The sequence below is a fragment of the Tyto alba genome, unplaced genomic scaffold (assembly GCF_018691265.1).
Source record: "Tyto alba isolate M040663 unplaced genomic scaffold, T.alba_DEE_v4.0 Super-Scaffold_9, whole genome shotgun sequence".
Taxonomy (NCBI): domain Eukaryota; kingdom Metazoa; phylum Chordata; class Aves; order Strigiformes; family Tytonidae; genus Tyto; species Tyto alba.
In genome coordinates, this window is record NW_024881330.1 from 11,945,852 (window position 1) to 11,970,157 (window position 24,306).

Below are 24,306 nucleotides of genomic sequence, written 5' to 3' on the forward strand. Positions count from 1 at the left end.
CAGAAAACTTAGCCTGCTTGTCAAGTTAAGCAAGCGACCGCTTGTAGAACTTTGTCTACCCTTGAGAAAAGATAAGCTCTACCTACGAATGAACCCTTTTTGTGAGCACAAGGATCATGCAGCCAGGTTGCTTTTCCATCTTTCAATGGTATTAGGAGTATTAGGAGTTAACCAGCATTGTGCTTTTTTTTTTTTTTTTTTTTTTTTTTTACTGAATATAACATTGCAATTTATTGGACAAAGAGTTTGAAGTCACAGAGCTTGACACCTCACATGTTATGTGACTTTCAATATGCCAACACTTTAATTCCCACTTCTTAGTCTTGAAAGGTATTTGGTGTAATTCACAGAAATGGTTAGGTGGCTACTTTGAGCCTTGGAAGATGTTTAGACAGCTGAATTAACCCACCTTTCAGCAGTGTAGAACCCCCAAAGACATAATTTTTTGATAAGTGTGAAGAAAGAGAATGAAGATGTCACACTCAAAGACAAGATCTACTAGGTCAAACTCTTTGCTCAAGAGGTCTCTTTTTTTTTTATTATTATTTTTCTTTCAGTTACAAAGAACATTATAGCTATAGTTAATACTCAGATCTCAGAGCTTATCAGACCCATAAAAGTGGAACTCTGTCTGGCTTTGATTTGAATGCTGTCCATGCACCTGAATTTAGACTACATTTTTGAAACATCTAACTTTCAGCCACAGTATCCGTAGTAATGACCTTTCTCAGCAATGTTTCTGACACTATTATTTACACTCTGTTTTAAAACTGATGTATAAAAACTACTGAAAACATTTTCTAGCATTGATGGTTTGGCATTTCTTCCAAATAAGCAGCTTCAGAGATGTTAAAAGCAGGCTTCATCAGACTGGATGCGAGTATTTACAGTGTAAGCATCTACATTTAGGTTCATTGCCTAAACAGCTTTTAGTCAGTGGCGAGTTACTAGATGTAATTTAGGGTATATTTTCATAGTAAAATACACTCTCACATCTGGTCCAGTGAATCACATCCTAAATGCAATTGACTTTATTGACTAGATCTCCACTGAAATTCACAGGAGTTTAGACACCTCACCCACACACATTATGCACTGTAGATGGCTAAAATTAGCAGATATAAATCCCACCTTAGGATCTCACTTTCACTAAAACACTAAAGAAAGGACACTTTCTAGATAAAAGTTTTGTTATACTCAAGGGTGAAGCTTGTCATTTGGATTCTTGTTATTAAAAGCTAGAAAGTAAATTTCTATCATTCATTGCACTCAGGTACATTTAATTCAGTCCCAACACTATTGTAGCCCATATTTTTCTCTTGTCTCCTCTACACATTGTTGGTTGCAGATTTAAGAGGAAAGCTGGTCCTTCCCCAAAGAGATATTTTTCAGCACTACAAATTTAGCTGGGGTTAACCTAAGTTCTTTGGAGTTTCTCAAAGATGCTCAAGCAAGTGCTGGTTCTCTTTCTTCTCCCTTTTTAAAGAAGTTGGTACTGCTTTATCTCACATACGCACAAGAAGGGAAGCAAGGGAAAAAGTTCCCAAACACTGTGATGAGTTTCTTCCCTTCAAAGAATACTAATGGCAATATCACACTTTGATCCTTACAGCCAGCCAGAAATGTTTCAGATATATCTCTTTATTCAAATATTTAAGAACTTACAAAGAAGATTCACGGCAGGTGACAAAATTTAGAGGTTGTACAACTCAGTTCCATAATAAAACACACTGCTCTCCTTATGCTTAGCTGCACAAGATTTTGCTCTCAGAGCAGAATCATAGGACCTTTCACACTGGTATAGATCTGGGATAACCTTGCCAAACTTAACAGAATTAAAAGGCCGTGAAATAAAGTAAATCACAGCCACAGCAACTCATTTAATTCTAGCAGAGCTACTCCGGGTTCCCAGCAGACTAATTAATTGCTTGGCCTTGTTCCACTTTCCCTAAAGACTGAAGCATCCATTCTTTTTCTATCAAATATTAACAGAAGCCTATGTATCACTTGTCAGAAGATGCTTAATAAACTGAGCATCCTTCAGTAGCTCCTCTGCAGCCCAACCCCAACTGCAACTCTAGGCTTTGTCTCTGTCCTAACCCTAATCATAACTCAAGGCTTTAACTGAATCTTAGCCCTAGATTCTCAGCCATAGCCCATAGGGAAAAATTTTCATGGGAGACTACCTCTTCCCTTAGCAGTCCCCTGCAGCCCCATCCCAACTGAAGCTGATTTTTATTCAGGAAGAAATTAAAAGGCGTAAGGTAAGCAAAACAATAGAAATAGGAAAATGCACCCAAGGGTAAGGTGGCCAAAGTAAAACACAGACAAATAATAGCAAATGTGAGTAGTAGCTGAGAAGGGTAACTCTAAGGATAACAGCAATAAAGCAGTGTCCTAACAGCTGTACTCCATCCGCTCCTATATTTTTCAGCCTATTTATCTTTTAATAGGTGACATTCCCTGTCATGCCCTTCAAACCTCACAAGTTTATTGCTGTTTGCACAGTGTAACTTCTATCCCCAAAGGCTACATGCCTGACAGAGGAAGAAATGTATGTAAATAAGATTTTCTCTGTGTTCCTCCTGGCAGGCAGGCAGCTGCACGTCTTCCATTCTGAAATCTGACAGTTAGGAAAACTTGCCAGCTACACTGGTGGGATTTGGGGCCAAAACGGTAGCAATCTAGTGGAGGGCACTGAGACACAACAAGTATAACTGCAAAATCATTTGAGTTGTGGCTAGACAGTTCAGGGATCAGGCTGTGCATAGGCTGGATACAAATCCTAGACTCATAGGAAGAAAGCAGATTTTAAAGTGATTTGGTGCCCTCTAATGGCAATGATGCTTTTTATCAAAATGATCTGATGGACACTTTAACTCCAAAATGGTCATTGCCATTGCTAACAAGCTCGGTTCAACTGACATAGTCCTATTTTCCAGCATTAATTTAGTTGGCTTACTTGACTGATAGGACTTCTCTCCCACTGGCTAATTTATATTTCCACTTATCTTGGCTTTGTAGAGGCTGAAGCAGATTGTGAAATCAAATAATTGAGAACCTCCTAAGCTTTATGTGCACTGTGAGAACGTGGCTACCCTGTCAGCTCTGTCACACCAGGAATGATGTCTGTTTGCCCTGTCTGAGTTGCAGCCTATGCTTCCAGAAAAGTGCCATGGTGAGAACATGCATGTTTAATCTGCAGTGACCAAAATAAACACTGGGCAGTGCAGAACCAGTGCATGCCTCTCGTGCAGGTGAATTTGATGAACTACAGAGTGTATTTCTTAAAGATTAAGAATTTAGTGGAGTGCAGTGAGCAGTTCAGACTTCCCTGTAATAACTCAACCATTCACTTTCTGGAGTCAGATCATGGATGTTAACCTCAGAGGCACAACGACTGCCCACTGATCAAGCCAGGTTGCCTGGGAAAAAATAAAAAATTAGAGAGAAATAGAATTATTTACATAAATTTGGGCTGTTCCTTCTGCTGATGAACTCCCACACCACACTGGTGGTGTTGTCTCCAACAATTCTCTAACCATTGGGGTATATTGAAAGCTTTTATAAGGTACATGCATACAGAGCAATGCAGGTATCTGCAAGTTTCTGTGCACTTTCTGTGTCCTGGTTGAATAGAAGCTAACTGCAAACAGGATGCCTTTTGTTCACATGGTGTTGTGTTAAAAAATAAGACTTGGAATTGCTGTAGAAGGATCATAAGATGCTAAGTGGCTGTGTGATAACATAATAAATGTAGTTCAGCTTAGATAAATCCAAAGCAATGAACATAGACAAAAACAAACACCACTCTATCTAGATACAGTGATAGCCTCTAAATCAGATTTTACCACTCAGAAAAGTGATCTTGTAGTGATTGTTCATTCAGTGACTCTGGAAAAGGCAATTTAAATCACTGAAGAAAGAGTAGATAAAACATCATTATGACATTATGTTCAAATGTTTTTTCTGTGTCTAGAGTTGTCTGTGTCTCTGGTAATCACAGCTTAACAACAGACAGTAGAAGTGAAAAGCATGTAGAGAAACATGCTGGAGATCATCAACAGCATAGAACAGTTTCCATACAAGAAACAAATAAATAGTCAAAGATTCACAGAATCATGAAAGATGTGGAGAGAATAGTTGAGAGAGACTATCTGCTGGTTTTCATAGCACAAGAAGTAGGGGCACAAAATGCTTTTAAGCCACAGGTTTAAAAAAGAAAGTGATCCTTTTTGCCACATTCCTCACCCCACATTAAGTGTTGAACTTAATTTCCATAGGATTTTTTGTTAAAGATGAGCTGAGTCTATGCCTGAAGGATCTACAGAAGCATGATAAACCTTGACTTCAGGGATTTCCTATCACCCATGGATGCAAGCTGGGAGGAGGAAGAGTTGTTCATGGAGGCAAGGAAAAGGAAAGGTAGCCAGAAGTTTGATTTAGGGACCTCTATCTCTGCAGATCTTCCAGATCTTCCAGCATTGTCTGCTTCAGCACTGCTGAACATGAGAGAAGGAGCATGTGAGAGACTGACCTGTGGCTGAAGCAGTAACGAAGGTAAACATCCCCTGTGGCTTAATTAGGTATTTAACTATTTCCCTGAAAATCATAAGACAGAGGAAAAGCAGATGCACATGTGGTGTCTTTTTTGCAGTTACCAATAATATAAAGGCTTGGCATTGTTCAAAATGGTCTGTGGAAGCCCTTTCCTAAAATATTCAAGAATTAATACAGTTTAAAGCTAGGAGATCTCATTCCTTCTCATCTGGCATCCAAACACTGCTTTTTCTTCCCAGCTGTCTGAATTCTGTCTAGTGACTTCTCTTCAGCTTCTACCTGTCTCCCAGAAAGATAATCAGTCTGGATTTGAGGGTATCAAGTTTTGGCAGATCTACTGTTCTCTTCAGCTCATTCCAGTGGCAAATCTCCCGCATTATTAAAAGCACTTGTCTAATTATCATTTGAATTCATATTGGTTTTGCATTCAACCATGAGTTCTTGCTATGCCTTTTTCTACAAGAACCTTCTAAACCCAGTGTTTTTCTCCCCTGAGAGTTGATCACACACTCTAATTGTATCTTTTGCTGTGATACTAGCTAGTACATGTGCAGAGCCATGGACAGAAAGCTCTATGAAGTGCAACATCACTCCCTTCCTTGCCTCTGCATCAGTTAAGGTGTCCCATGACTGAGCCCTTTAGAAGGATTCTCTGCCAGTACTCAATCTCTTTTTGGAAAAACTAAGTAAATAGAGCTTTTCAGGTCTGTCAAGAAAAGCATCATTCTTCAACCTTTGAACAGCGTTTGTGGTTCCTTATTACCTTGTCTCATTTAACACTCTTTTAAAAAACTTGACAATTTAAATGAATGCAGAATCCCTGTAGCGTCACAAAAGGTGCCAGATACAAAATGCCTCTACTTCTACTCTAGAATTTTTATACCGGACTACTACACCCGGACTTAATTCCTGATTTCTTGACCAGTACCCCTCCTTCTTCCCCATTTTTTTCCAGAGTGCCTGTTGTAGAGGATATGGACCCTGTTTGGTAACCCTGACCCAAACACCCTGCTCCTAACTATCACAACCACTGTAAAAGCCAACTACTGCACAGCAGGTTTATCACATCCATAACTTCCAAAAAATTCAATATACAGGCTGGAAAGTATCTCAGAAAAATAGATTAAATTTGGATAGTCTGACTCTTGGTACACTTCCATGGGATTTACATTTAACCTCTGTCCCAACTGAAGGCTGTGGAGAGACCATACACAAAATCAGTGCTTTAGTTCCTGTCCCATGTAATTTACATCTCAAATTAACATCTGGCATCTGCAGGAACCAAAAATTACAATTCAGAGAATTGGAAAGAGAAGCCACACTGAAGTTCTTGGTGTCATGAAGGATCATCCGCCTAAGAGGTTTACTTACAGGAAGATACGACTGAGGTGATCTTGCCCTTCAAAGAGCTTTCTGTCCATGTCTAAGCACTTTTATTACATTGTACCACTGCTGCAGAGAGAACGAGATCATAAGATATTAGAGCAGAGAAAAGCTTCGTTATGGCTTCACACCCTCAGGCATGTGAAAACCAAGTGCTTCAGCACCTTCCAGGATTAGACTGATAAAGATGAGAGGAAAATATGTTCTGCAGCAATGAGCTATTAAAAGGCCAGATAAATAATTTAGACAGAGGCATTTCTTGGTATGGTTGAATATATTCCTGGAGCATGGTTACTTATCTCTTCTTTGCTGTTATACACCTGCACAAAGTGGTTAGTATTCCAGGAGGTAAAAATCCCTGCATGGCCCTGCTGCATGTCAAAGTGCTTTTCCTTCAGGGTATCTGCTTGGAAGTGCTTATACAACATGTATAAGACATACATAACATAAACAACGTAAGATAAACAACATAAATAACAGCTGTCTTCATTTGCTTTGCAGCCACATCTGGATCAATCATATACAAGTGTCTTACTGAAATATTTTACCAAGACTCACACTCGGGCATTCGTTATTACTCCCAATAAAGAAGAGGTTGGGTTTGTGAGAAGAAGGGGAAGAATAAAACAAGGAGCCTACAGCCTTCACTTTACACAGACAATGAAGGCTCAAACAGAGCAGTCCCTCAAAGACCAGAGGAGCTTGGTCCCTCTGCAGTTAATAATCACGAGAGAAGTGGCATAAATGAATGTCACAGAAAGTTTCTAAAAAGACTCTTTCCCTTCTGGAAAGTCCCACACATCTCTCTAGGGATGAAATCAATAGTAAGGCAAAAGCAGAATAAAGAATGAGATTCATCCTGTTATACAAACACAAAGAAACAGAGTGCTCTGCCTTCTGCACAGTGACCCCAATGTTATATCAGAAAAGGACGTTTTAAGGTTCTGATTTGCACCCAGTCCTAATGAAAGGGGCAACATCCCTGAACTCTCAGAGATACCCCACTGGAACCTCCCTTCCCCAGAAAACTCCTCAAAATGAATTAGAGACTGTACAGGAAAGCCAGAACAAAACAGTGTCACCCCTTGCTATACTCTGCAGCACTTCCCTCTAAAGCATGTATGAAAGAATGCTTTCCAAAGAACATAATTTCTGCCTTGAGAAAAATACCCCATGCTATTTCCAGCAGCAGGGACAATCTTTTACACCATTCTCAGTATTTGTCTCATGTCAGACATACCAGAACTTACAACAGGCACATCCAGACAGGTTAAAATGCTGAAGTACTGCTTCATCTGATGGTGCATGAGTGGCTCCTGTGCCTGGTTTTACTTCAGACTCAGAACAAGAGCTTGGACAAATCACAGATTTTCTGTGGCATGTTCACATTATAGCAGTGTTGGTGGCCAAGCACTGTAAGATCATCTATTACTACAAAAACTACACATCTCACCAGTTTTGAAACATCACCTCAAGTTTCTTCCAACTTTTCAATGGCAGTTTATTTTCCTGGCAATGACCACATGGTGGTGATGTATCACCATGAGTTCAATGCTCAGGTCTGACTCCCAGGAACTGAATACCTGGTTAAAGGAGCTGGAAATTTACAGCACAGAACATTTACAAGGATGCTTGTAGAGTGAGACCTCTAAGTCCACTTTACCTCAGAATTTATACTCATTGCTTAACTGTTTTGCTTATGGGGTTGTGTGGATTTCCAGTCAAAAATAGCCTATAATTTTTCTAACAACAGATGTATCTCTCAGCAGGTACATCCAAATGCAGAAGTATTTGGAGTTATGCACAGAGAATTTAATTTGTTTGTTCATCTGATTCATCTCCCAAACTGTTTTGCTTTCAATAATTCTTCAGTATTGTATCCACTTCCCAGAAAATAACCACTTCTGAGAACTACTTCAGAGCCAGGAGATGTTGAATGCTCATTCTTCTGCATTTCTCCCTAAAAATCTTCCTCCATAAAGCTTTTCAGCCACTCTTCACCACAGGCAGGTGCTAAAAAGAATATGCACTGCACTGTCATTGTGCTTTTCAGCCCATTCACAATATAGGCCTTAAATTAGCTACTATATGTCCTTGACTGAGTGTAGACAGTGACAGCCTGATCTGATATGCAGTGAAGTCAATGGGAGCCTTTCAGTTTTCCCTCATTTGGCCCTGAATCAAGTTCAGAGTTGTCTGGTTCAGGAACCAGATATTCTGTGTTTGCACAAAGATGATTATTCTCCAATATGGATGTAGGTTACAAAAAAATCCATTACAACTTTGTGCACAAAAGGAGCTATATGTAACAAAGACAGTATGTCTCAAACCAACAGAGAGATTAGCTCTAGTTTAATTGGTTTGAAACAAGGGCAGATCATCAACAGGGACAGGAGAACTGGTTTGGACTTAATGAGAAATGCATCATTTCCCACTCACAAACTTTCACTGCAAACTCACCCTGAACTTTTAGAGTCAAAACTATTTTAATGATTTTTTTCCTTGCATAGTCATGGGCCTTTCTACTTTTATGTTTTGTCAAGGAACAGAGAAACACACACCAACACAGAAAGAGGGCTCTTTTTGCAAAGGAAGTGACTACATACAGGAAATATAAGAAATTTCATGAAATATTGTATTCATGGATATTTTCTAGACCCAAAGCAAACAGGCTCTGACAGTTCAGACAGGCCACTCTAATAACATTTTACCTTTTGACTGGAAAATCCTTCTGTGCTTTGGAAGTGTAGTGTGTTTGGTACCACAGCTCTCTTTTGGTGTAGGCAAGTCTCAGCATGCCTTCTCAAAATCTTTGGAACTAGAGACCACATTAACCCACATCCATCTATTTCAAATATTTATTAGATACTTGAAGTCCCTGTGCAGCTGCTGCTCACTTAGGAAGAACTGAAATTCCCCAGACATCTGCCTTTTTTGCTGCTGAACATTTGTGGATCCACCCAAGTCCTCACAATACAAAGGAGCTGGATGTCTACTTCCTCCAACTGTCCTGACTTTAGGTCCACTTCCACTAGTGTTTTCAGAAAACAGTGAATTGGTCCTCTCTGGAAGGTTGAGATGCAGGATTTTCTGTCCTGAAGCTGGAAAGTAATGAATTAGAGCTCTTAGTGAGATCTGGGATCTTCTCTGCTTTGGATCAGATTTTGAATCAAAGTCTTAGAATCACATAATCATAGAATAGTTTGAGTTGGAAGGGACCTTGAAAGGTCATCTAGTCCAACTTCCCTGTAATGATCAGGGACATCTTCAACTAGATCAGGTTGCTCAAAGCCTCATCCAACCTGGCCTGGAACATGTCCAGGGAGAGGGCATCTGCAGCCTCCCTGGGCAACCTGTTCCAGTGTTTCACCATTCTCATAAAAAAATTATTCCTTGTATCTAGCATAAATGTACCATCTTTTAGTTTTAAACCATTATCCCTTGTCCTATCACAACAGGCCCTGCTAAAGTTTGTCCCCATCTTTCTTATAAGCCCCCTTTTAAGTGCTGAAAGGCCACAATAAGTTTTCCCCAGAGCCTTCTCTTCTCCAGGTTGAATAACCCCAATTTTTTCAGCCTGTCCTCAGAAAAGAGGTGTTCCATCCCTCTGATGATCTTTGTGGCCTCCTCTGGACCTCTTCAAGTAGGTCCATGTCTTTCTTCTACTGAGGACTCCAGAACTGGATGCAGTACTCCGGGTGGGATCTCACAAGAGTGGAATAAAAGGGAAGAATCACCTCCTTCAACCTGCTAATAACACTTCTTTTGATGCAGCCCAGGATGCAGTTGGTTTTCTGGGCTGCAAACATACATTGCTGAGTCATGTTGAGCTTCTCATCCAACAATACCTCCAGGTCCTTCTCTATAGGCTGCTGTCAATCCCTTCATCCCCCAGCCTGTACTGGTACCAAGGATTGCCCCAACACAGGTGCAGGACCTTGTTCTTGATGTTGCTGAACTTCATGAGGTTCACATGGGTCCACTTCTCAAGCTTGTTCAGGTCCCTCTGGATGGCATCCCATCCTACAGGCATGTCAACTACACCATTCTGCTTGGTGTCATCTGTAAACTTGCTGAGGGTGAACTCAATCCCAATGTCTATGTCACTGATGAAGATACTAAACAGTACTGATCCTAATACAGCCCCCCTGAGGAACACCACTTGTCACTGGTCTCCACTTGGACATTGAGCCATTGATCACTACCCTCTGAATGCAACCACCCAACCAATTCCTCAGCCACCAAACTGTCCATCGATCAAATATATATATCTCCAATTTAGAGACAAGTATGTCATGTGCGACAGTGCCAAATGCTTTGCACAAATCCAGGTAGATGACATCAGTAGGGGTACTACCTGCAACAAATCCTCTTCTGACAGTCCCATAGTGCCTTATTGACAATGATTACTTCAGAGACATAGAGAGATTCTCTTGGCTTTTCTGCAAATGACAGAGCAATGTCTTACCTGGAATTATACAATGAAACAAGTTAAGATAGGATGAGACACCCACTCCTCTGTTTATTATCCTTCATAAACATAAATTGAGACAGTGTTAATCAAAACAGAGGTCTCAGGGTTCCTTACCTACTTAGCACCAACCATCATGTCCCTTCCTTCCACGCTTTCCCTGGCACCACAGACAAATACCCTCTCCTCCAGTAGCATGCCCATCCAGGAATCACACATTACATCTGCTGCCTCTCCGTGCTTCTTCATCTTGGGTAGACTGAAGCACCCCCTTCTCTACCTCTAATCTTTTCTTGGCCCTCAATTGCTCTGTTGCTATCTGCCCTAAGTATATCTCTTGGGGTGTATTTTGCTGCTTTCAGTTGTCACTGACTCTTGCACTTACTGGGAGCTGAATACCAAAGGCTCAGTGATTCTTAACAATGTCGGCGGGGGAAAGAAGTGGAACCAGGAAAAACCTGTGCTTTGATCCTGAATGAGCCAAGGACAATTTACTCAAATCACTTGACCCTTTTTGCTGGAGGCAACCCAGCTGGGAAATTGAGCGAAAAGAACAATTTCACTGCACATCAAATGTAGCATCTGATCTGAGCTCTCCTGGGCCAGTGAGTTACAGTGGCTAAAACAACTCAACTGAGCACAAGTTCTGTTTAAAATCTGGGTAAGGTGGTAGAATTAACAAAATTAGTTCTTTATAATAACACTTAGCAGAACCTAGGCTCAGAAACACTGCTCCATATAGTCAAAGATCATCTTTTCTTTTCAGTTTTGGTACCTCTTTGCTGGGCACCTCCAGAGATCTTAGAAATATAAATTACTGCTTATAGGTCAGACCTTACCTTGGACTAACATCATGGCAACTCTCTCTTTCCTTCTGCTATAGGAAGTATCCCAGACCTGGAAGTGCAGATGTGCACACGTGGATGAGTATTCATGACGCTTTTCGCATGGCTAACAGGAGGTTTCCTGTTCCCTCTAGACCCAGAATGAGCAAAAAAAATACATCAGCTAAAAATGACTAGTTGATCCCCAGTGTGCTTTATGCTGCCATGTAGCCTTGAGCATTTTCCTCAAATCTTTAGCATCTCTGTTGAGAAGTAGTTCTTATGAGAAATTCTGAGGTGCATCCATACAAACTACTCTGACTGCAACTCATCTGAGATCTTCTTGGGCTAAACAGTTAACACCCTCTCTCACCCTCCCTCAGTATATTCCTCAGTGCTGATAATAGGCCTCTGTACCACTTTCCACCAAGGAGACAGGCAAAGCAGAGTTCCTCTGACCAAAGAGAGGTGATTCCAGTGTATTCACTTCAATTAAAATGAAAGTCAAAGAAAGTCAAGGATAACTAGATAAAAGTGAATCTTTAGTGAATATATGCAAATTCCACATGATGTGTGGAACTCACCTGGCCTAGCATTTGGTGTCTCCAATACAAGTGACTGTCTCAGGTGGTATCTGGTCTGTGGATGGTCAATGGAGATTTAGTTAGTACAGTCAACAGATATTTCGATGTGATTCATCTAACCAAACATAAAGTGTAGGCATGCACAGAGGTGAACTGCATCCTAAACACCACTGAGCCTGTGAAACTACCCCAAGGTGGCTCAATCAGCTGGAGATACTCCCATCCAGGCACTGTCAGGATAAATGAGTGGCAGAAGCTCACAAGACCCCAAACTGTACTAAGCTCTGGATTGCCATATTAATTCCTTTATACAGCTGTCAGTCAGGAATGATTGCATCATGTTTCAAACTGCACAGGCATATTTATTGAACAAAGTTTCATCAGTGTTGAATAAACCTGTCCTGTGTGACTGCTATGGCATCACTCAGAGGGAATCCTTTACAGCATCCAAGATGTAATATTTTTAATGAAAAGTAGAAATGGACAGAGACTACAAACAGCATCTGTGGACCTTCCCTCTTTTTTCTGCTGTGCTAACCTCTTTTTGACACTCTGTCACATGTTAAATGTAGTACCTGGAGGCAATAGATTGACTTCAGAGCCCTAACACAGCCCCATCTGAGCATCATGTGCTGTTCTGCAGAGTCCCTTATTGCTCCCTGGATGCTACTGAGTGTGGGGGCTGAGCTGAGCAGTTGGTGCTTTCCCTTTAACATCCTGCTGGAAGAACTCCTGCACATCAAGCCATTAGACCATCTAATAGGAGTAATAAAGCTGATATCAGGTACATTTATTTTAACTATACAATACGGCACAATGTTAAAACTGCAAAGTGCCAGCCTGGTTTTCTGTAGTACATAATATGTCTTGCAGTTTTTACAGTAACCAGCAAGGCATAAACATGTCAGAGAAACTACCCAGGATGCAGAAATATTCCTTACAGAGCCACATAAGGAAAGGCAGACACCATTCTTTAAAACCAAGCATGCACAATTAACAAGAAAAATATTGCCAATAAAAAGGGGAAAGATGGCCAGTGAGTATAATTAGATGGGATAGTTCAGGGTGTGGGTTTGGCAGGAAAATGACAGCTAGAAGTAACAAAAGCACTTTCAAGAGAATCAGTGTTTGTAGCTGCAGCTTCACAGAACTTTGCTATGTGCAAATTAAGCTTTATAGATGCCTCTTGGATGAAACTCATGGTGAGTGTATGTCAGAGAAGAGTTGAGTGGGAACCCAGAATGGTCATAAATTTAGTTTTCAGTGAGAAAGGACCTCTGTTGTTATTTATCTCCAGTGAATGGTCAGACCAGCAGTATTTAGGTGTTGAGGTTTCAAAACTGGGACCTAAAATCTAGCTTGTCAAAGTTCCTATCAATTTATTGCCTAAATATTTCTTAGGATCTGGACTTAACTGATTTGAAAAAAGAAATAGGCAAGCAGTATAGAGAGACAGGAAATGCCACATATATTATGGTGTCCATTTTTTTGCATTACCCTTTACTCATGTACTGATCAGCTGGCACTGCTACCCAGAGTCCTCATCTGATCCCTGTTTCACTGGAGCCAGCCCCCTGGTACTGACATGCCCTTCCCCATGAAACCCCTCTGAAGCAGAACACCTGTTGGGAGCTAAGATGCAAATTCATACGGCTATATGGAAATACTGTGGCAAACCAAGCACTGGCCTGTGCCCCATGCCTTTATTTAAAATCCTTTGTCACCAAACTGTTGATCACCTCATTGTATTTAGGAATACAGATCATCTCTAGCCTCTATATCACCTTGTTAACAGTTCAAACTCAGAGGTTCAGCTCCAAAAGGCATTCATATGGGAACATTCAATGAAATCCAAGGACTGTGTTGATAACAGCTGGCAAATATACAGAACTGCAGGCAAGACTGCAAGAAATACAGCAGTGAGCACCACAGACTCACTATGGATAGTGTCTTTTATAATGTAAACGTCCTCGGTGCTTTGCAGCAAGAAGCTGTAAATGTTTTATAACATTTTAATTGAAAACACATAAAACTAAAATGATTTGAAAGAAAGAATCCATGAGTCTATAGTCAGTGTTGAAGAGACATAGAAGCAGATTTGTGTCAGATTCCATTTTAAAATATACATTGAATAAGTTGATCTGGAAAATCCTTGAATTGCATAAAATAGTCTTGTAAGATACCTCAAAGACTCATGTAGCCTAGTGTTATTGTCCAAGAGTTGAATTGAAGAAGCTCACAAGATTGTCTTAACCATTGTTTCAAGCCTCCACTGAGAGCGTCCTGGGATCTCCTTAGGCAGAAAAAAGCTTTTCTTCCATGAAGAAGCTCAGAAGTTCAAAGTCAATCTACAATACACCAAGAAGAAACTTAAATGTGTGAGGTACCTTCACCAAACGTCTTCCATCCCCATGTATGACTTTTGTTGTCTTCAAGTTGGGTTCAGAGTAGCCCTACTGAGTATTCATTAGCTGATGATTTATCTTCAATGGTAGGCATACTTGGCCCCAAGGCTTGCAGATGTTTTCAGCTGAGGAAACCACACCAAGAATAAGGCTTTCTGTCTAGAGAGAATTGTGTCTCGTCTGTAAAGCTCAAAAATCATAGTAGCATTCAATGCCAGTTTTCATCCCTGGAGCCTGTGATGTCCCCTGGGGAGGAGCAGGACATATTAGGTCAGTCACAGCGGAGCACATCGACTCTCACAAGCACAGCGAGGTTTTGCTGTGATAGGTATCAGATAGCTGAGATCTATCACAACATATATAAAAAAAATAAAGAAAGAATAAAGGCATGTGGTGGTAAACAGGGAAGACTTCAAGATACCTTGCATAAAATAGTCTGTCTTTTCTAATTTGACAAATTAACAATGATTATATGTGTCAGAAAACAGAGCTGCACTGCAATTAACTACTCCTTTATTATACAAAGTGCCCTCCTTTAAGTAATAAGGGATAACGACTCTATCTACCAAATGTGCTGTGCTCTATTCTGACTGTCAAGATTAACTGACAGTCTGTTTCTTGCCTTGCCCCTAGGGAATTGCAGCTGTGCTCTGTCCTGGACTGAGTTGGACTGAGAGTTTTACTCTAGACTACTTAGTAATTTAATATAGATGAGTTTAATACAGAAGCTCTGCTAGTGATTTCTTAAATTATTCATGTTTTGCTCTTTAAGGAAATTTGGTGAACGAGAAGACACAAACTTTACCATCTTTACTATGGACACCTTCACTGTGGACATCTTTACAATACATTTTGCAAAGCATTACTGGAGTAGGACTCCAGTAATAACAGAACATGAGAAAACAGGAGTCACTGTACTGAGTCAGATCACCCCCAGCGGTTTCTTACCTTTGCAAGTGGCCAGGAGGATTCTTAGGGAAGAGTTTTAAACATGGTGGGGCAGACATATAATGCTACCTCCTGTTGTCCCTTAAACAGGGTTTGTTACCCAGTGTGCAAAAGCCAATCGCACACACAGAGCTGAGATATCAGTTTAATCCATAGTTGCACAAAGATGGGTGCTATATGGTAATTCCACAAAGCTAGCACACTACACAAAGGAACTACAGCCTATTTATCCTATTACATGATTAGTAAAAGCCTATCTAAGTTTACACACATTGGTCCATAATTACCATTCCATCTGCTATTGGTTAGCTATATTTGAATTCGCCTCACTTGCTGTGTAAATTAGCACACATGCTCTTTACAGGTGGCGGGGCAAGTTCCCACAGTTATCACAGATTTTTGATGACTTCATGCTTCTCAGGCAACCATCCGGCCTATGGTGTCAACTGGGGAGGATGCTAATCTCTTTATCAATCTTTTAACTCTTCTTCAAGAGGAAGTTGTTAGCAAGGCCTGGATCTAATCAAGCTTACACAATGAAGCCACTAAGTATCAGGTTTACACAGTGGAGCCAGTGATTAGTGGTCCTTGTGCTTGATGAGAAACATTTGTATAGGCTTCAAGACCACACTCCCTGAACAAGTTATTATCAGTCAACAGTTAGCAGGACAAAATCTTTGTGAGACAGCAGTCACACTGTTACCTTCAGTTGCCCTCAAAAGATTTTTCGTCTATAATCTCATCCTGTTTTGTTCTGAATCCACATAATCTGCTAGCTGGATCTTCAATCCACAAGGCACCCACAATAACCAGTGGTATGGTGCTCCACAGCTCAACCACACAAAACCTGAAGAGCCATCTCTTTCCATACACTCTGAACTTGTCATTTCCTACCTTCATTTGATGCCCACTAATCCTTTTCTTGAAAGAGACAGGGAATAATAATTATCTATGTGCCCACTTCTGGCTACTCATGGTTTTATGGACCTCTATCATATATCCCTTCAATAGTCCCTGAGGTCTCCTAATCCGATTAATTGTTCCTTGCAGAGTTGTTCCATACCTTTATTATCCTTGTTGCCTTTCTCTTAACCATTTCCCAGTCTTATTATATCCTCTTTGAGACATAGGGAGCAAAACTGTACACCAGGATGTGGTATTTATATAGAGACACACTGTGATGGTTTTGGCTGAGGTTGAGTTAATTTTGTTCATAGTAGCTAGTATGGGGCTATGTTTTGGATTTGTGCTGAAAACAGTGCTGATAATAGAGGGGTGTTTTAATTACTACTGAGCAATGCTTGCACACATTTCTGCTTCTCACCCCACCCCAACAGTGAGTAGGCTGGGGGTGCACAAGAAGTTGGGAGGGGGCACAGCCAGGGCAGCTGACCAAAGGAATATTCCGTACCATGTGACATCATGCTCAGCATATAAAACTGGAAGAAGAAGGAAGTGGGAGAGGTTCAGAGTGGTGGTGTTTGTCTTTCCAAGTAACTATTTCATGTGATATAGCCCTGCTGTCCTGGAGATGGCTGAGCACCTGCCTGCTGATGGGGAGTGGGGAATTCATTTCTTGTTTTGTTTTGCTGGTGTGCATGTCTTTGCTTTATCTGTTAAACGCTCTTTATCTCAACCCACAAGTTTTCTCACTTTTACTCTTCCAATTCTCTCCCCCATTCCACTGGGCTGGGCTGGGCTGTGCGGGACTTAGTTGCTGGTTAGGGTTAAACCATGACACATACTCATCTACTCTGTTCATTAAAAAACTCCTTGTATTAAATTTGTTTTTCAAAGTGTGTTGATCACTGAGACAATTTTTCAAAGATACTATCTATTATACCCAGAGATCTTGTTCCTCAGTGATAAAGTCATATCAGTTTATCATTTCATACAGAAAGCTCAGGACCATTTTTTATCCATGTGTATTATTTACTCACACTGAATTTCATCTGCCATTTTGTTGTCAGGGCAATCTCTTTTGCAGTTCTTCAGACCTGGACTTTTTTCCATCTTCTTAACTTTATTTGCCCTTCTTTCCCAGATCACTGATAAATATGTTGAGCAGAATGGACCACAGAACATCTCCTTGTAGATATATGCTGGTCACCTCCCTCTACTATGACAAATAATCATTTATTCCTCTCTTGTGTTTCCTATCTTTTATCTAATCCTTTGTCAGACCTTGTGCTGTAATTCTTATGTCTATATGAGCATTTTTAAAGATTCTGTCAGTCAGAAGAATTGATTTTCATCACTAATTTCTATCTAATATTAAGTAAAGACAGATCCAGCAGTAGCTCTCAGAAGCTACTATCTGTATGTCAAACAGCCTGGCAGATAGCATGTGAGCATTACCCCAAGATAAAGCTTCTCCCCTTTTCAACACCATTCTCCTCTCCATCTCCTTCCCATTTTAGAAGAATCATGGTAGCACAGAAAAATTCAGGGTAGGAGGTGCCTCAGGAGGCCATACACTCTGCTCAAGGCGGGGCTATCTTTCATGTTTGATCAGGTTATTCAGGGCCTTGTCCAGCCAAATTTTACATATCTCTGAGGATGGACAGAGCACTTATACTGAACCACATTATACATGAGGAGAGAACTGGCGTCAGATTAACTGGAACATATATATTTGGGGTTTCTCTAACATAAGACACAGCTACATTTCCCTTTGGTCTTTGGGAGTAATATACGCCTCCCATCTCACATTTGCTACTGTAATGGTGCCTTGAATGATACACACTAGGACAATGTTGATGGGATTTGGTTAACTAAATATAGATATTTGCCATTTGAGATGCCCTAGGGCATTCCTTTCACCTTTCAACTCACTTCTGAAAAACACAGGTGCCTTGTATATCCTGTATTATATTGGTCAGGCCCTGGAGGATGTTTTAGACACCAAGGGGCATTTCAAATAGCACAGATGCTTATGTTTAGTCAACTAAGACATCTTAACTGAGCACAATATTTCCCCCTCTGCCTTTTCTGTTTGTTAAATTCACCCTAGGCAAAATCGATTTAGGTTTGACTCTTCATCTGAGGTGAAAGGAAGATAATTTTACCACATCTTTCTTCTCACAAGTCACTATTATCAGTAGATACAGGCCAAAGTTAAACTTCTTTTTCCTCTGGTGGAAGAGTATAGTTTTTCCACTACAGTGTACCTATGCATATCACTCTCTTCTGCACCATAAAGCAATGCTTGAAGTGACAGCAGTAAGCAGGAGCATGGTTCCTAGGGCAGTGGGAGTCCAGTTCCCTGGGTAGGAAGACCTCAGGGAGAGCTAAGAACCTGCTTGTCCTTTCCCTGTGCAGAGACATCATCTTAACATCTGTCTGAATTCCAAGTCTTAGATACAAATAATGTTATAACAAGAGATACTATGGGGAGCTCCTCCCCTTGCTTATGGGCTACCTTACTTACAAGCTACAAATGTAAATGCAAATAGGAAATTCAAGGACCACAAAGCAAACTTAATATAAAATGAGCTGGTGGGTCCAAAACATTGATTTTGGTTTTCTTCAGGAGTTAAAATTTTCATTGATGTCTTCTGCACACATTATAAGCACAGCAGGAGTGTTGCTTTTTTTTTTTTTTTTCCAGTTGTGACAATCCACCTGAAACTCTGTTCTACTTTACAAAAATCAAACCTTGCTGCAAATGATATGTTAAATGAAGCCTGTGTACTGTGAAAAGGGTTGTATTGGCCTCTGAGCAACAGGGAAATAATTTTGTATCAAATGGATTTAGTGAAATGGAAGTTTGTGCTTACTAATGTGAGTTCATCTGTGGAACAGTGAAGGAGGGGAGTGTGGATCTTTGTTTTGTTCTATTTGGGTTACTATAACAGAAGCTAACTTAGAAATTTTGGTCCTTTAAGTAACTTAACTAGCTAAACAGCGCGTTCCTTCCCATTTCTCACAGATCAGGAAATCCCTTTCAGAGATTAGCTGAATTGACTCTTAAAACCATTTTTTTGTCCACTCCCCATATGAAGAGAACACTTTTATTTTCCAACATTCATTTTTTCATAATCAGCCTTTGACGGTTGTTTTCATGCCAGTGTTGTCCTGAAGGTCAAGCAGCACCTATCTTCTTCCTGATGCTTGTCTTCATGCTGCATGTATGGACAGAAACTGTATCCTGCCAGCCTTTCTGGTGCCTGCAGAGTACACTGGGCTCTCTATTTCCACAGTCCTTTTCTGTCTCTTTCCAGGCTGCATTCATCTTTTCTGACCATGGGCAACTGGCTCTTCTACCATAGAGTATCCAAATCCCTTGGAATGAAGAGTGCTCTTAGAAGATAAGCAAATGCTTAAATCAATGGAAAAAAGGCAAAGGACAGTCAGACATTATGATTGCCATGTTGTAAAATGTTCCCACCTTGGCAGCTGGGAGCTGATCTCTATCAGTGTGTGTGTTCCCCATCACTTGCAATGCCAAGTTGGTTCACCCCTGTGGCTGCAGAAGTTAAGCTTTCTCCTGAGTTTTATTTCCCATTACAATGCACTGGGATCATGGACAAGGTCATTTTCTGCAACTCAGCTGGCACAGCAATAATTTTCATAACAGGGTCAGACTGGAATCTCCCCTAGCTCACTGTGGTAAAGAAATACTCTCAGATTTCCAAGATACTGCTTTGCAGGAGAAGCAATCCACATACATGAGGATGGATAGTCAAGATCTATCTGCAGTATTTAATCCTGTTCTTAAACTCAGCAGGAGCCTATGCTTTGGGGAAAAAGCAACAAGTATAAACCTATGAAATTACTGACAAAGCAGAGGCACTAATGTCAAGAAGCCTGACACTGAGATTTGTTACGCTCTGGAATCGTTTCCCAAGGTTAATGATAAAAACATCATCCATCACTTAGGTCTTCTAAAACTAGTCAAAGCACTAGAAAAAATACACTTTAGGAAAACAATGTTCTATTATCAGGAAGATGGGCTGGATGTCCTGATAAATCTTTTTCCATATCTGATCTTTTGTTCTGCTGAGAAACACTGGGAGGTATTTTTTTAGAGGGGTAGATCTATCAGAATTGGCTGTTTGGGAGGAGGAATTTTATTCTGGACAATTCTGAAGTGGTGTTTTCATAACTGGTCCCTTATAGAGAAGATTTTTTCAGTATCCTTTACTGAGATATTCATATTGTCTGTTGTAAATATTTGAAATTGTCTTCAAAAATTCCAACATGTTCTATTAGCCCCTCACCAGAAGACCAGCAATTTTGCTGATAAATGACAAGACTTAGTTCTATACAATACCTGCCTACCTATCCTTATCAGTACAGTAAGGGGAATAATGGACAGACACTCGCCAATGATAGTATCTGCTAGGGAATCAACATACAGATGACTTCATGGCATTCCAGTCAGCTCTTGGTTTTAAACTGGTATACCAAAGTCATTCAGTGCAACAGATTTAATCCTCGTTTGTGCCTATACAAAAGGCAAAGCAGGACCTTGCCATGACAGTCATCCCACCAGCCAGCTCTGAAAACTATGCCAAGCATTATGAATAGACACGGCACAGCATAAGACAGGTTTCTAGCAAAGGCTTTTAGGTGATTAACTACTAAAAGCAGCAGGAATTAAAAATGGTTTCAGAAGAGTTAAAATAAAATGCTAGGTTCTTTCTCTTGTCATGAACCTTTGCCTTAAGAATAATTCTGAGAACAGTTTGGAATAATTCACTCTAAGATGCCGTTATGGTAACGTGATGGAACTTAACAGTCTCATCTGTAATATCTAATAGGAAATTATCTCCCTGCTGCAGAATTGTAGGGGTGGTTCAAAAGTCTTGAAGAAAGGATAATGTTTTCCATTTAGTACTTTAGACTTTTAGAGTAATTTTGATAGATCACCGTTATATTGTTCTATTATTTCCAAAGTGAATTACTCTAGGAATCTAGGTGGTTATTTTCAAAGCAGTATCAGTATTTAACATAGAAGGCATCAAGATTCAGACAGGGCTGAGGTACATCTGTGTACATTGTGACTTTTTTTCATCTGGAATAAAATATTTCCCCATGCGTACGGCTGTGTTTACTGATTTGCTTCTATAAAAAACATAAAACAAGCTAACAGTGAGACATCATCTTTGCCTGGATTGGCAGAACTAAATCCCAATTTACACAGCTGGCATCCTTTAACACAGCAAACTACCTACACTAACATTCCCCAACTTACTTGTCAGATGCTTCTTCCCTGAGCATCATTCTTTTTCCATTTCCTCCCTTTTATAAGTATTTACCTGATTCCAAGTGCCACAAATCCAAGTGCTCTTCCTCAACTACATTAGGGAAATAGGAATTTCCTTAGAGTCATTTTATTGTCTGCCAATAGCTTGCCATAATTGGGTCCTCACAGGTTTTCCTACTGGCTTTTTAACCCTTCTGCAGCTTGCCACCAGCCTGTTTAGGGAAAGACTGTAATGTTTTGGGTCACCAGAAAGAAAGGTCTTTGCCCAGATCCACTAATGACAGAAGGACCCCAGATCCTCTTCCTTCCAAAAAGCTAAGCATGCTGACTGCATGGCAACACATCTGCCAGATAGGGCCTACCTGAACATATCACATCCTGCATAGTCATGAAAGATGGAGCTCAGGTTTAGCAACTAAGTACACATAACCAGACAGGTATCATCAGCAAATACCTCCCCCAGCTCCCAAGGTAAACAGTGAAGGGCCTGTATATGCTATCTCTATTATCCCTGCTGGAAATATCACTGCAGTGTGTTGTTGCTCGGTCTTCAAATTAACTACACACTAGGCTGGCAAAATGGCTAGGTAACCTGAGACAGCAGTTTCATGATAAGGAGGAGGATTCAGCAGCAATTCTGGTTTAGTGAGTTCCCAGATAGCATAACTTTGGGAAAACATGTTTTTTCTTGCACCAGTCAGTTCAATAATCCAGGTACAGTACAGACCCCTAGTCAGGCACAAGGGAGGAACAGAGGCAGCATTTTCTGGTGCTGGCATTCCCCATCATGACCCATGACCTGAGATGCTTCTGTTACCTGTTGTTTCTAAGGTCTTTATTTCTTCAACTTGAGCCCTCCGGTGAAGAAATCCACTCATACTCTGTGTCTGTGGTGCAGATAACAGAGAGTGAGTCATGGGCCAGGGTTTCCATTCATTTGACCTGGTAACAGTATGGACTGAGACAGCATGAGGAATTTGTTCTGTTGCCCACAGTCCCGGCACTGCCCATATCTCCTAGCAGGGATTTGATACCCCTGAGCACAAACAGGAGCCATCTCTTAGACCAAGCTGCAATCACATCTGATACAGCAAAAGAGAATCTGCAATAAAACACAAGAATCATGTAGTTTATTTATTTGAGGATGAGGGACAAAAGAAAGCCTGGAGTACCAAAGCTGCAACACTCCAATGCACAGTAGATCATTAACAGCAGCTACTACACCTCGAAACTGCAGTGTCCAACCCCGTGCCAGGCTTATCGTTACAGCTGTGACAGTACCAGGAGAAATAGCTGTTAACATCTCTGAAGGCAGAGCTGTAAAGCACTGAGATGTGTTTAATGTGACAGGGACATACTAACACAGCGCTCATAAAGGTAAATCATGACTCCCCCCACCTCTTAGGGTGCTTTGAGAAGGCTGAGGAGGCAGTGTATGAAGAAGAGGGACAGGAGTTTGTCATGATCAGTCCTGGAACAGGTGCTTTAAAGGGCTGTCATCAAGCCAATCCTGGGCACCTTTGGTAGTTGCAGCTCTGTGGTGAGGGATGATCATCGGGACTGGCTCTGAAAGCTGTGCTCAAAGCTTAAGGCGATGGTGTGGGCTTAAGTCCAGCATTCACCAACATGACCAGTCTAATGGAGTTTACAAGGAAAAAGTGACACAGCCTCTCATTCCGTGTTCATGGTCTAGGTTCCCTCTCCCAAGGGAATTTTGGCCAGGACAACTTGGTGGCAGCATTGCTGACAGGGATGAGGCTGGAGTTGCTGATACTCTGCAGCAGAGGATCTGTGCTTCGTACAGATGGCCCTGGCTTCCCTGTAGATCAAATGAGATTTTCAAATGAGTCCCATGGCAAATTTTTCAACAATGGGGGCTTTTCCAGCTGCTTTCATCTAGCAGAGCACTGACAACACCAGCAAAGCCAAATATCTCTATACTCCCACACAAATCTTTGTCTGCCCCTTTTAGCAAAATCAGTGGAAGCAGTGGTATCAGAATTCCCTTTTTTTAACAAAAGATTTGTCCCCAAAACATTGGAAATGCATAATTATCTATTCCTATTTTAGCTCCACAGTTTACTTCTTAGCATCGAAACCTATCATTTCTCTTGCATTTCTATACACTGTGCTACGCAGCTGACATATTGCTAGCTCCATGCCAAAGAACAAGCTGTAATAATGCTATCAGACGAGCATTTCAGAGAGTTTTTTTCTCACTAACCTGTGTCTGACCTTTAATTGATAAACAGCAAAGTGGATCTGATAGCGGGGTGATGCAGAGGCTTTATATCTCTCTATAACTTCAATTGATTGCCCCTAAAATTGAGATAAAGTGATACAAGACCGCAGAATCTGATATAAGAAAACACATTACTTAGCACATGAACTGAATGCTGAGGCACAGCACAGAAAGGTTAGACAAGTGTAAGAAATGGGAGGGAATGTGGAACAAAAATCTCTGTGTTGAGGATCTCATCTGGTCTATCAGAATTAGTCACGCAATTGTGTACAGATTAAAAATATCTCATTTGATTAGTCTCAAAGCTTACTAGGGAATTTAGCCACACACCTCATTAATTTCATTGAACATATTAGTGGCTAACTACCTTTGTTGATCCTGAAAAATTTGGAGTCTTGATATTACATTTTTCTTCCTATGACTTTTGCATGGACTGAGAGCAGCGACAATGAAGAAAAGCGCTACTACATGTATGAGTTTATCCAAAGGGATGCCTAATACAGTGATTTTTTTCAGTTCTTATTAAGAAGAAGATGAATTTAGAAATGTTATAAATAGAAGGCCAAGCTCATGACCATGTGCTGTGAGTCATCACTGTTAATTATTCAGATGTCTATTCAAAGATACCTGGGGATTCGCAAAAATGAACAGTTGCAGAATTAGTGTTAGTTATTTAAC